Here is a 14,239-nt window from a genome sequence, read left to right on the forward strand (position 1 = left end):
TAATTGGTAAGGATTACCCAATCACAAACCAAATATCTGCGGGAAGAAATACTAGAGCTACATGAATTCCCACCTATGAAACTCCTGAAATTTTCCGGTTATGCAATCAGGTGTTGGGGATACAGGGGAAGCATAATATCTCACCCAAATCAAGCAAATCCTACATCCAGCTGTATCCATCCTTCAACACATAACCAAGAAACCTTCGGAAATCATTTACCTCAACCATCGAAAAGCATCCGTTATACGAGTTATGGCAATACTCCCGAACTCCCGCCCCAGTACTGGGTGGCGTCGAGGTTATCTCACCAACAACTGCATAAAGGAGATTTTTTATGTCGGCAAACTCAGGTATTCCAGAACTGCAACGATAAAATTGTGACGACAACACCTCGGAGCTCAACTCCCCGGGACACTGCCACAACCCCTAAATGTCAGGAGGCACCAAGAACAATGTTCTCGTCACAAAACCATCGGAACGATTCCAAGATACCTGCATGATCCTAAAAAAAATTAGTGAAATTTGAGAAGAGAAGAGTCAAAACTCTACGTCACGAGGCCTCACCAGAGCGACGAAGGGACTAAGGATTAAAAAGAATCCTACTCTCTGATATATATAATCCTATAAGACTCAAAACATTTTTCTAGACTCAACAACGCCAGCGATTCGATCAAGAAGGGGGTTCCTAAGTCGGGGAAGGCTCTGATTACCAACTTGTAACACCCACGATGCGGCTATATCTCCCATGTGTTGGAGCACGACTTAGAGGCATAACCGCATAGTAGGCATGTCGCAAGAGGGGTAATCTTTACACATCCCATGTACTGAATAAGAAAGAGATAAAGAGTTGGATTACAATCGCCACTTCACACAATACCTAAATATAGCATTACATCATCCAGAATACAATCAAGGTCCGACTATGGAACCAAAATAAAGACAACCCCAAATGCATAAGATCCCCGATCGCCCCAACTGGGCTCCACTACTGATCGTCTGGAAAGGAAACATTAGTAACGTCCTGAATCCTCGTCGAACTCCCACTTGAGTTCAGTCGCATCCCCTGCACCGGCATCATCGGCACCTGCATCTGGTTTTGGAAGTAATCTGTGAGTCACGGGGACTCAGCAATCTCACACCCTCGCGATCAAGACTATTTAAGCTTATGGGTAGGAAAAGGTAGTGCGGTGGAGGTGCAGCAAGCACTAGCATATATGGTGGTTAACTTACGCAAATGGGAGCGAGAAGAGGAGCAAAGCACGGTCGAGAAGCTATAAGATCAAGAAGTGATCCTAGAACTACTTACGTTCAAGCATAACACGAGACCGTGTTCTCTTCCCAGACTCCGACGAAAAGAGACCATCATGGCTACACACACTATTGATTCATTTTAATTAAGTAAGTGTCAGGTTTTCTACAACCAGATATTAACAAATTTCCATCTGCCCATAACCACGGGCACGGCTTTCGAAAGTTCAAAACCCTGCAGGGGTGTCCCAACTTAGCCCATCACAAGCTCTCATGGTCAATGAAGGATATTCCTTCTCCTAGGACAGGCCGATAAGACTCGGAATCCCGGTTACAAGACATTTCGTCAATGGTAAAACAAGACCAGCAAAGCCGCCCGATGTGCCGACAAATCCCGATAGGAGCTGCACATATCTCGTTCTCAGGGCACACCGGATGAACACTAAGTACAACTAAAACCAACCCTTAAGTTTCCCCGAGGTGGCGCTGCAAGTGGCTCTGTTTTGGACCAACACTCAGAGGAGCACTGGCCCGGGGGGTTTAAAATAAAGATGACCCTTGAGTCTGCGAAACCTAAGGGAAAAAGGCTTAGGTGGCAAATGATAAAACCAAGGTTGGGCCTTGCTGGAGGAGTTTTATTCAAGGCGAACTGTCAAGGGGTTCCCATTATAACCCAACCGCGTAAGGAACGCAAAATCAAGGAACATAACACCGGTATGACGGAAACTAGGGCGGCAAGAGTGGAACAAAACACCAGGCATAAGGCCGAGCCTTCCACCTTTTACCAAGTATATAGATGCATTAAAGTAAACAAGATATAATAATGATATCCCAACAATAAACAAGTTCCAACAAGGAACAAACTCCAATCTTCACCTGCAACTAGCAACACTATAAGAGGGGCTGAGCAAAGCGGTAACATAGCCAAACAACGGTTTGCTAGGACAAGGTGGGTTAGAGGTTTGACATGGCAATTTGGGAGGCATGATATAGCAAGTGGTAGGTATCACGGCATGGCAATAGAGCGAGCAACTAGCAAGCAAAGATAGAAGTGATTTCGAGGGTATGGTCATCTTGCCTGCAAAGTTCTCCGAGTTGACGTAAGCTTGATCCTCGTAAGCGTACTCAACGGGTTCCTTGATCACGAACTCGTCTCCCGGCTCTACCCAAGGCAAGAACACAAGCAAAGGAAACCACAATCAACCACGGTGCAATGCACAAGCAACATGATGCAAAACATGGCATGATATGCGGGATGTTATATGCAATGCATATGCGAGCTCCGGAAGGAAAAGATTGAACCAGGCCTCAACTTGGCAAACCAAGAGCACCTCTGGAAAGATGAGTTGATTTCGGTCGAAAATGATATAAAGATCACCGGAATCGGATGCACGGTTTGCAAATGGCAAGCAAAACAAGAATGGCACGATTCTGCGATTAACAGCATGATGCCATCTAGAATGCAACAAGAAACTAAGCTAATGCACTCCAACATAGCAACAAAGCACATGGCAGTGATCTACTCAAGATGCTTGACAAAAGATGAACACTGAGCTACGGCTAAATCACACAAGAGCAGGTTCAAACAAGCATGGCAGAAGTGCAAAAGATATCAGCTTCACAAACTTAGTGAAAATACTAACATGTCAGGAATTAACATCAGGAAGCAAAGTTTAGAGCAAGATAATAACATGCTACAGGAACAGGACATAGAAAAGCAAGGCATGGCATGAATCTACTCAAAGCATATAACAAAAGTCCCTTACTGACCATAAGCCAAAAAGGATCAGAAGATATGATGGCACCCATGTAAACATAGCAAGTTTCGTTAACAGATTCAGACTTAGCAGAAACTGAACATGGCATCAACAGAATTACGAAGGCCTCTTTGCGAGCTCGATGCACTCAACACAAGGCATTGCATGACAAACTAAGCATACACCCAGCAAGAAGACATGATAAAGAAGCTAAACATGGCAAGAACAATCTCATAGCATGCATGGACCAACTACAACAACCTTGGCAAAATTGATTAACACGTAAACAATCTGTCAGGAATATTTTATAGCAAAAGTAGAGTAAGATTGGGTCATGCTAGGGTACTCCTTAAATGCAAACAAGGACATGGATGGATAGAGCATACCCATATGTCAAAATCATCCTTACTGAACATACTCAAAAGAAGCATGGATCTCTCTGTAGCAACATGAATACATGGCATAAAAATAACATCAGGGAGATGAATTAGTGAAAATCTAAGTCCCTGAAATCAGCAACATCACGAGAGCTACTTTGCATGCTTGTGCTAGTCACCACATTGATCACAAAAATACATGGCATACACCCCTGAAAAGATGGCATGGCATAGCCCAAAACACATGTAGAGCTCATGCTCATATACTTAGGGAAATTTGACCTCGCGCGAAAATCTCAGATCTAGGGTTACTGTAGCACGAGATCCGAAGTTCACCGGAGGCGTTCGCCAAGGAGGAAGAAGAGGACGGCGGCGCCAGCGCGGAGCTCGCCGGATCGGGGCCGGGGAGGGCCGGATCCGGCCAGAGGAGAGGCGGAGTGAGGCGGTGGAGGAGCGAGGGCGGCAGAGCTTGGCGGCGACCCGGCGGAGGAGCTCGCACGGGCGGCAGGCGGCGGCGCCGGCGACTTGCTGCGGAGGCGGCCAGCGGGTGGAGGCGGTGAGGCGCGGGGCGGCGCGGCCGGCGGAGGAGGCGCGGGGCGGCGCGGCGCGAAGGCGGGACGCGGGGGCCGGCCTCGGGCCCGGGCGGGCCGGCGGTGCGGGGACACGTGGCAGGCACGGGTTGGACGGGGCGCGGCGGCGGACGCGTTCGGTGCCGTCCGGACGTGTCCGGCGCGGAGGGAGAGGGAAGACTAGGGTTTCATCCGCGAATTTCAGAGGGAAAGCCTATTTATAGTTCTGGGAGCTAGGAGAGTCCAAATGAGGTGCGGTTTTCGGCCACGCGATCGTGATCGGATGACCGAGAGGATGGAGGGCGTTTGGATGGGTTTTGGGCCACTTTGGAGGGGTGTTGGGCTGCAACACACACGAGGCCTTTACGGTTCCTCGGTTAACCGTTGGAGTATCAAACGGACTCCAAATGGCACGAAACTTGACAGGCGGTCTACCGGTGGTGTACCAAGGCTGCTTGGCAAATCTCGGTACATTCCGAGAATGTTTACCGCCCGCACACGAAAAGAGGCAAAAGGGGGCGCCGGAGGACATAGGAGCGCCGGAATGCAAAACGGACAACGGGAAAAATGCTCGGACACATGAGACGAACACGTATGCAAATGCGATGCACATAATGACATGATATGAAATGCATGACATGGTCAAAATGCAAAATGAAGACAAAACCCAACCACGAGGGAATATCATAACTTAGAGCCGAAAATGGCAAGAGTTGGAATACAATTATGGCAAGTTACATACGGGGTGTTACACCGGTTTCTTTCAAATAACCAAATGATCAATTAGCAAAAGAGTAAATAACTTTAGGGATCTTTAAAAAATGCAACAGTAAAAGTTACAAATCCATAATTACATATCCTCTCCCAATATTATCCTTATGTTAAACATAATTCTTGACACAGCGTACAACTCTGAAAAACTTCTTTTAAAGATAAATTGTTATTCTGGGAGTCGATGCCACTTTTGCTTAATTAGCATAACAATATAGAGTATAGTAACATTCTAAGCACCATACAAAATGAAAATCAAGCAAATGAATGTTGTCTATTTATTCAGAAGTATAGATAGGATTATACTGAACTCCATATTTATTTGGCATATGACACCATAGTAATCATTATTTGCTGTCAATCCAAGAACCCACGTCAGCTTCCCATCTTTCCCATCCGCACCATCATCTCTACTAGGAATCTCAAGGCCTCAACCCACTGAATGAGTTCCCAAACTGCATTCACAGAGAAGCAGCAATCACTCTACCATGTAAACAAATGCAGCAAACATCATACATCGAGCGAGTAGTGTTAAGATCAGATAACAACGAGGAGAGCCTGTTCGAGGTAGAGGTACCTTTCTCAGTGTATAGAACCGAGTACTCGTCAATGTCGACACATCCAAAACCGCACCACCTTGCATTGCAAGAGGCATAAATATTTTAATCTCCCTCCCCCCCCCCCGCGCCGCCCGCTCGGGCGACAAGAGGGGCGAACCCTAGCCACGCCGCCGCCTGAGGCACCGCCGGGTAAGCCGGGGCCGCCAAGGATGGTGGCGGCGAGGCCTCAACTATCCTGCCTCTGCGTGGGGAGTCCCGGATCTGCAGCAGCGGCTCCTTTGGCGAGGCACGGCAGGCTCCGGCGAGCAGCCGTGTGGGCGGTGGATCTGGCGTCCTGGCCGCGCGGGCGGCGGGATCCCGATGGTCGTTGGCAGCGGGCGGCGGCTTCTGCGGTGGCCGGTGCGCGTGATCTGGTGCCTCCCCTCTTCCCATGTTCAGCATGCGGGCTAGCCTGGTCGGGCCGTGCTTTCCTTGGTCACCAGTTCTGTACAGGAGGCGCTGCTGGTGGCGGGGATCTAGTTCGGGCGAAATCCCTGGCCGGCCGCTCCGACAGCGTCGCCTGAGGGCGCGGTTCCCAACCTTGGAGGGTCGGTATTGACTGATCTCCTCACTTCCCCTTCCCCTAGGTCTCCCGGGCGAAATCCCTAACTTTGTTGGGCGGCGGTGGGGCTCACGGCGTCGTTCCCTTCTTGAAGGCGCCGCTTTGGGAACCTTGGGGTTGGGTGGCGCTTGTGGGTGGTGGGCGACGACGGTGGTGCGGCCCTATCCTAGCATGGATCTACGTCTGTTGCTTGGAGATGGACTCGCATAGGTGGAGGTCGTCGTTTGGCATCCTGGTGGCGTCAATGGCGGAGGACCTGCCAAGGTTAACACCTCAATCTGCTCTGAAGATGGACCAATGGAAGATGGTGGTGATGACACATGTGAGTGCGTCGGACCGGTTTATGCCCCGGACAAAGTATGTGGCTCGATCGGGGGGCCCGGCTTTAGATGTAGGTGAGAGGTCTGGGTATGTGGCCCAACTTGCATCCCTTCATCATGTGGATAGGAGTAGCGGCAGATGTTGCCAAGATGGCGGATCCAGACATATTGTTGTTCTACTTTGTAAGGTCCTCGAGAATAATCACTAAATGGCCGCATGCATCTCCCAGATGCAGAGGCCGGTGGGTCATCCTCCTTTTCTAAAAATAAATAAATAAATAAATATTTTGATGGTTTAATATAAATCTTGTCGAATATATAGCCTTAGGATCTAATTGTGTTCATGCCAGACACACATCATATAGTTCCTTACACGAATACTATCTTTCTTCCGGTTCTCTGAGTCAGCCACAAGGAGAGACCAACGAAGAAGATATATGTGTGCCTTCGCAAAACATATTGTTGTTATTTAGCCTACCCCATCTTGTTTGGGACTAAAGGCTTTATTGTTGTTGTATGCAATTCTCGAGTGGTTTGTAAATTGCAAGGCACCCTAGTTAGTCCCATTCCACTGCCCACAAAAAAATAAATCACATTCCGCTGCCCATTAATGAACCCATTCTTTGTAGTAGCAACCCATAACTATGCAGGTATATTCTCATTTATTTGACATGGAATGTTAAAGAGAAAACCACGGCCATGTACTTTTCACTCAAACAAATTTGTGCTTCTATTCAGACCTCAGGATGATGAATCAAACTTGTGAGTGTCCAAGCCTATTTGTGTTTTTCAAATGCCAAAAAATGCATAATCTTGTTAGAAGACTTGCAATCATCGGCAACCTTCTACTGGTCTTTAATTTACAAACTGTTATTTCGGCTATACTTCAGTATATATCAAAGGCAAATTTTAAGATGGTCCCAACTGTTATGGACCATACATTCTTTTTTATCCTAGGGTCAAAATTAAGTGAGGTAATAGGTCATCCAGGAGAGGTAATAGTTCGGCCAACACTCATATTTCGTAAGTGTTACAAATAATAGGAAACACCAGAACTGGTAGTACTGGTTAGCACACTATGTGTATATTGTGAAGTTGTATGTTCAAAAACTGGTGGTTTTCTGCTATTTTTAGTTAATGTCATTGAACCTAATTTCTTTTCAAAAAATTTAAAAATATTCAAGATCCAAAGAAAGGATTCAGATGGGTGGGGATTCATGTGGGAGGATTTTAAGGGGCTGAGAGGTTCATGAGAAGATATTTTTTCCGTGATTTTCTCTCCTGTTGATTCGACGGGAGATATGGGAGGGGTGTTTCCTTATCTGCCCGAGGTAAGATGTGAATGGTTGCAACCTTCTTTATTTACACATGTTAATTACTTGGCCTGACTATTTAATAAAACTAGATGATACCCCGCGCGTTGCTGCGGGAATTTGTAGTGTGTAGGAGGGGATTTCATGGAGTGGGAAATAGTAGGGCATATGAAAAGAAATATAAATATATGTCCATTTTGAATGTTTGAATGATAACTTCCACCTCTAAACCAGGAACTGTTGAGCGCCCTTGATTGTCCTCGCACTTGTACATCCCAGGGAAGCATGTGCATGAGAACTGCATTCTCCACTGCAATAGGATATGAATGCAAACTCAAGGAGCAGCCAGGCCGAGAATTCAGCTGAAGAAACACTGGCACCTTAAAGCATATGTAAATTGCAATGTATAAAACCAAATTTAGGGAACAAAAACAGACCTTTAAAATCAGGAAGTACATTATTTGATCATGGACTACACTATCATATATCTGAAATTATGGATGTTCCGCTGTAAATTTATCCAAGGTGTTATGTTTGAACCAAATATTTATTAGCAAGCATAGTAGTGCTATAAAGGCACCATATACCTCGAATTTCAGAGAAATGCAAGCATGTTCGTAATAGTCGCTTTATATTTCCTTTCATTTATGTAGGTATCTGATTGTTGTGGCAACAGTAGAACACTACAGTGGGGGAAGAACAACAATGTCAACTCCATAACATTCACAATGGAATACTACTCCTGTGGAAAAAATCACCTGAAAATGAACCCAAATATGCCATATGTTGTGATTCTACAAAATAATCAGAGGAGAGCAATAATAATAGTACATCCGACATCCATACTAAACTAACATGTGTGAGAGGAGAGGAGACACCGAGATGCACGATTGAAGTTGGGCACATTAAGTGGTAGCTTCATCTCTTTCTTCTTTCAAGATCACTAAAGAAACAAAACGAAGAAGAATATTGACCATCTAGCGCTTTCAATAAAAAACCAACTGGATTCGAGAAACAACAATAATCCATCACATCTAGACACATGTGTGTTAGCGGTAGTTGAGTTAGAGGAGTTTCGGGGAGAGAGACTAGACAGACTTGTTGCCACAGACGTCATTGTAGACGCCTGGATGGAATAGAGCATCGTACTAAGAAAAACTCTACCACACACAAATCAGAGTGTCAAATGAAGCTAACTCAAAAATTAAAAAACAGTCATAGGTTCAAAGGAAGGAGAGCCCCCACCTCTGGCACAATTGATGCTGGAGGATAGCAGTGGCGAAACGTGCAACTCGTCGAGTTGATGCCTGGGCGTAGGGCTTGAGCAATCATAGCCCACAACGGCAGGGATCAAGGGGCTCCGAGAGATGTAGAGATAGAGGAAGGATCATGAGGCTCCGATGCGGCAGCGATGTGTGGATCTTAGATTTTGCCGACTCAGATATTTCTATCTTTCTTATTACGAAGATAGACAATTAGAGCTTATTTTGCTTGCTGAAACAGACATAAATTATAATAAAAAAGTTATAATGAGCTATGTATGTAACATCAATCGCATGATCCACGAAGCTACTCTAATTAATACTATATGATTATCATGACAACATGCAGCTCGCACTTTAGACTTACAATAACTGAAACACATATTTTTTTTCACTTACGTGGATTGTGATTGGCTGTCCAAAAAGAAATTGAACTAATAATACACTTGGAGGAATGAAACAGTAGAAGAACAGACTCTTCATGTTACTCAGAATATCTGGTTGCAAGGTTTTGTGGCGAACCCAAGGCTGCAACGTGATATAGGAAATCGGATAGCATAATTTGACAATAGTTCAGAAAGACCAAAACAATAGGCATGCATAGATGGGATGGCCTATAATATAATACAAACATTCACTCTTCTGGTAACGAACATCCTATAGGATAACTTCCTGTTGAAGTGGCAAAATAGTGGAGGAGGGTTAGGAATGGATCCATGGAGGAATCACGAAAAACCTAAGACAGTGCGAGGATCGAAGCATGCCGAAGCAAAATGTCAGCATGTAACTTCTGCAAGAGCGGAAAAAGATTAAGGAAGAAGAAAAAATAACAGCACATCAAGGTTAATTAGGGGATTTAATCGGGGATTAACATAAAAGGGATCAGTTAACCTCTCATAAGTGAAATTCTCTGCACCTTTGAAGGCAAGGCAGGAGTAGTGAATATAGTATAGACACGTGTGTCTGGGACTCTGGGTACCTGAAAATTAAATAAAACCAAGAAAGGAAACACAAAAGTGAGTAAAATGTACTCAGCAAAGTACTCGGCAGATCTGAAACATCAACGAATATAATACCCATTATTATAGAGTTTAGTTTGCATATTGTGATAAAATCTCACAAAAACTTCGGGTGGCGCTAGTGATGTTGGGAGAGCAGACGAGACATGGGTAAGAAAGTAAGTTTGGCAGAGGCAACCAGATCCCTGGTGCAAATAGCCCCTCTTCCTCATCTCCAAAACTGTCGGGGATATACCCCGCGGTGTAAACCGGCCGGAAGTTAACCCGGCCAGGACTTGGCGGTTTATCTGAAGACCCCGCTGACACTTGGCGAGTCACCGGCGACCCGCCCTGACCTGGCGGTTTACAAGCAACCCACCTGGTCATTATGACTCACTGGTGATCCGGCGTGCGGGACAGACAGATGATGAGGCCCAAGACCCAGAAGGCCGGTTCACGTTTAATGGTGGGCCGGTTTAAGAGGAAGGCAGGAGGAATATTATCTTACAAGGAGTTAAGACCTGGACTTGTATCCGGTTTGTATTAGAGATAGACTAGTCCTAATCCTAATAGGACTATACATGTAACCCGCCCCTCCAACATATATAAGGAGGGGCAGGGCTCCCCAAAAGGGGAAAGGGGGACAAGATTCACAAGTTCCACAAGTTGGACAAATTAGGTTTAGACAATAGCTCTCAAGATAGAGCACTCTTGTAACCGTGATCATCATCATCAATATCAATGAAGCAGGATGTAGGCTTTTACCTCCACCGTGAGGGGCCGAACCTGGGTAAAACATCGCGTCTCTCGTCCCGCTCAACCCCTCTCAAGCTACCACATAGATGCGTTGGCCTCGCGACTAAGTCCTTACACTAGGACATCTGCCGTGACAATTCCACGACAAAAACCATGTCGTTTCAACCGGCTGGTCGCACTCCAGACCAGAGCGAAAGGAGTACGGGCTGAGGGCTGTACGATGGGCGGCGGCAAGGTTGCTGGTGGCGCCACGCCGTCTCCGGGTGGGGTGTGACGGGCAGCCGCCAGAGGGTGAAGCCAATGCAGACGTCGGATGGCGGACATCGACGGCCGATCGAACCCGATGTGGGGCGCCCTGGGGGCGCTGCGGGCGTGCGATATTTTCGTCAAAGCGCACCGCGGTGGAGGAGCATCGAGCCTGATCTGCCTGATTATGAGGTCGCGCGTGGTTTTGGTGGCTGCAGCCCCGTGAGATGATGTGGGAAGCGGGGAGATAAAAGAAGCGAAACTGAAGATCCATCTGGGATGCGATCGTCTGTTATTACATACAGAAGCCGAAGAGAAAACGATGGGTCATGAGACGTTTGGGTGACCAGATTATCTTGCTGCGTTACTACAGCTTTGGTGGTTCAGTTGACCCTGAGGCTGGTTGTAATGGCAAGTATCATACATTAGTATCATGCATATGATACTACTGTATGACACTACGTCCGTAGTGCATAGTATCATAAGTTAGTATCATAGCTAACTTTATTTATTGTCATGCAAGACACATAGTAGTACATCATTTAATATGATACGGTATCATGATATGATACTCAACAATCTCTTTCTTCATTTAATTCTATGCCACCTCATCAAATTTGCCTAGTTGGCATGCATGATACTACCTATGATACTACCATTACGACCAGCCTGAGGAGGCGGTCTGGTCTTGCCTCAGGTGGGTCAAGTATGGCTGACGTGGCTAAATTGCTGATGTGGACATGTTGCATGTTAAGATAAATAGGTTAGTGGGGATGAACTTCTTAGGTATATAGGATATATGGTTCAGATATACTCTTAGCACATACCTCTCCCTGAGGTAAGAGGGATCATGCTAAAACTGATCTATATCAAATGCATGAAAACTTGGACATCAATGCATGCCTTGAATCATCTCTGCATGGCTTGAGGTTGTGCTTTGTTGAATCAAGATTATCCAATGAACATTCCTACAGAAAAAAATACATCACAAGCCTTCTAATAATAGATTCATGTAATAAATATTATCCTAAAAATAATGCCAATACGTCAACTGAGACTTTGTCAGCAAAAGTTCCAAAGCATCTTAAATTAAAATATGCAAGTACATATTTGGTGGTACTATAGTGAGTAAAAAGTTTATCCGAGAAAGACATCTTCAATGGAATTGTACTTTTTGTGATACAAAAAACTGCAGAAAAAAATCATGGGTATAAACACGCTATTAATATCAATGTATATTTCAGAAAGAAAAAAGAAAATCATTACCTAGCGACCACTCCATTCATCAGAATCTGACAACAAAGTTGAGGGTTGAACATCACCAACATATTACAAAGTTGATGAAACATCATGTGTCGGTATGTCAAGTCACTGGAATTTAACCGGTTGCATACCCCAATCCCTTGGCCAAGAGTGTGATGCCGATTAAGCTGAAAAACAAAACACATCTTGTGATGAAGCATTTGAAGGAAGCAATTGTAGATATGGAAGGCATTAACAGGTCAGTCTTGCTGTTGCAAATAAATGTGGTGAAGATAGAAGAATATGCTAGGAAGGCAAGGTATCTTCAGCCTAATTATCTTACTTCAATACTTCAGTGTCAACGTCTGCAAAGCAAAAGAACTATTTATAAGACGGGTTAACTCATTTTCTCCAATATGGACATCAGACAGCTCCGGTTGAGTCAAAGTTCTTAAACCCCGTCTGACTGTTGGACAGAACATACATCAGGAAGGTTCAGATAACAAATCGAGTTTCCACCTTTAGATAGAACTGGCCATGGGAAGTGGAACTTTTCAGCTCAGACAATATCTTGCATTGGCATTATGAAACGTGTTATGACACCAGATGTCCAGCATGCACATAGTCCTATTAGCGATTTTACGTAACAAATATAGTGAACTCGTAGTAGCCTGTACATATTTACTATGAGTAAAACTACTCATCTGACATACAAGACAAAATCATGTACAAATTTGTTTACAGCAAAGTACTTCGACAGTGCAGCAAACTGAGCAAAGTATCCCACTTACGTCTTGGATGGATCGTTTTGCAAGGACACACATACAACATATGTGCAGAGAGGGCGAATGATCTAAGAGAGAGGCAGTGGCGGCTTACTATGGGCTCGCATTTGCATGCGGCGTTGCTCCGGCTACATGGAGATGAATTGCTTCAACCCCAGAAGCCCCTTGATTAGTACGCATATGACGACCATGACGTCGTGCTTAGGAGAGACATAAAATCATTTTCCTCGCTTCCTTTACATCTGTTGTAGCTGACCCTGTTAGTCTGTTCTTTTAAGATAAAGGAGATCGTGCAATCTATTTTCATGGAGTAAAAAACACGCCAGGATCTGAACGTCGATCTGGATCCAAGGTGATTAGAACGAGAAAAAAAAACATTCCTCTGTGAGGGGACGTAGTGCATACATATCAGATGTACTCGGTGAGGGTCGTGGTGTCATGTTCAGCAGCTGATCCATCGTTGCACGACCCTGTAGGCTTCCATGCCGAGGGCCACCTTGAACCCGGGTATGGTGCGGACGCTCCTCTTGATGCCCCACACCCTCATCGCTACCGGCCTCGCTCGAACGGCTGACTTGGCCCGCACGACGAGTTAGCCACTGCGTCATCTATGGGTGAGCAAAGAGGGACAAGAGGTTAATATGCGGATCTTGGTGGCGTCAGCTTGGAGAAATCGGGGTGGGAGAAACCATACCGGGCGAGAGGAAATCCAGCGGTGTCGATGACCTGTGCGACCAGACCCAACAATGACGAAGCTGCGAGGAGTATTCGCGATGGCGCAGCGGCGGCGGCGTCGTACCACGAAGATCCCCCGATGGCGGCGGCGTGGGCTTCGTCGTCGTCCCAGGAAGATCCCGCAATGGCGGCGGCGTGAGCTTCGTCGTTGGGCCAGGAAGATCCCGCTATTGGCAGCGGCGGCGTGCTTCAGGATCACCATAGGAACCGAGGAGAGGTCGGCGGCGTGATTTGATCTCTAATCATTGATGGTGATTGATTCTTTTTTGAAGGCATTACTAATTAACTTGTGTCAACATAGAAAGTGTTGATTCATTCAGATTTTTTTCGTTGTGTCAGAGGGTGAAGCGAAGCAAAACTGGTGAGGTAGAAGGAGACGAAAAAAACAAGACGAAAATGATGGGATTATTTAACCAACTCGTTCATTCGAAATAAAGATGTGTATTAAACGCATATGTTTAAATGGACTGTAGAAGCCCATTTTGTACACGCCATGTTTTTCTTTTTTCTAGGGACTGACTCTGTGTATTTTATAAAAATATTTAGTTAATAGCGTTATTGAAAATGTTTATTAAATATTTTTAATGAATCCAAAAAAATTATACACTCACGGCTTATATTAATTTATACAAAATGATGAATACTAATGTTTACAGAAATACACTTGTGTATAATTTTACTAGTGACTTATATTCAGA

At 45.3% G+C, this 14,239-nt stretch overlaps 1 long non-coding RNA gene across 3 annotated transcripts; it reads right to left on the reverse strand.

Moving 5' to 3' along the window:
* Positions 1 to 7,702: 7,702 nt before the first annotated feature.
* On the reverse strand, positions 7,703 to 13,807 carry LOC125512276. Of its 3 annotated transcripts, XR_007285284.1 has the most exons (7): positions 13,501 to 13,807; positions 13,212 to 13,414; positions 12,901 to 13,048; positions 12,046 to 12,209; positions 11,607 to 11,747; positions 9,671 to 9,758; positions 7,703 to 9,569 (listed from the first exon to the last, which is right to left on the reverse strand). It is a non-coding gene; the product is annotated as an uncharacterized LOC125512276 (long non-coding RNA). The 3 variants fall into 3 exon arrangements; XR_007285283.1 differs by having other exon boundaries at positions 7,703 to 9,758; XR_007285285.1 differs by lacking the exon at positions 12,901 to 13,048 and having other exon boundaries at positions 7,703 to 9,758.
* Positions 13,808 to 14,239: the final 432 nt, after the last annotated feature.

Source organism: Triticum urartu, chromosome 6 (genome assembly GCF_003073215.2).
Source record: "Triticum urartu cultivar G1812 chromosome 6, Tu2.1, whole genome shotgun sequence".
NCBI lineage: Eukaryota > Viridiplantae > Streptophyta > Magnoliopsida > Poales > Poaceae > Triticum > Triticum urartu.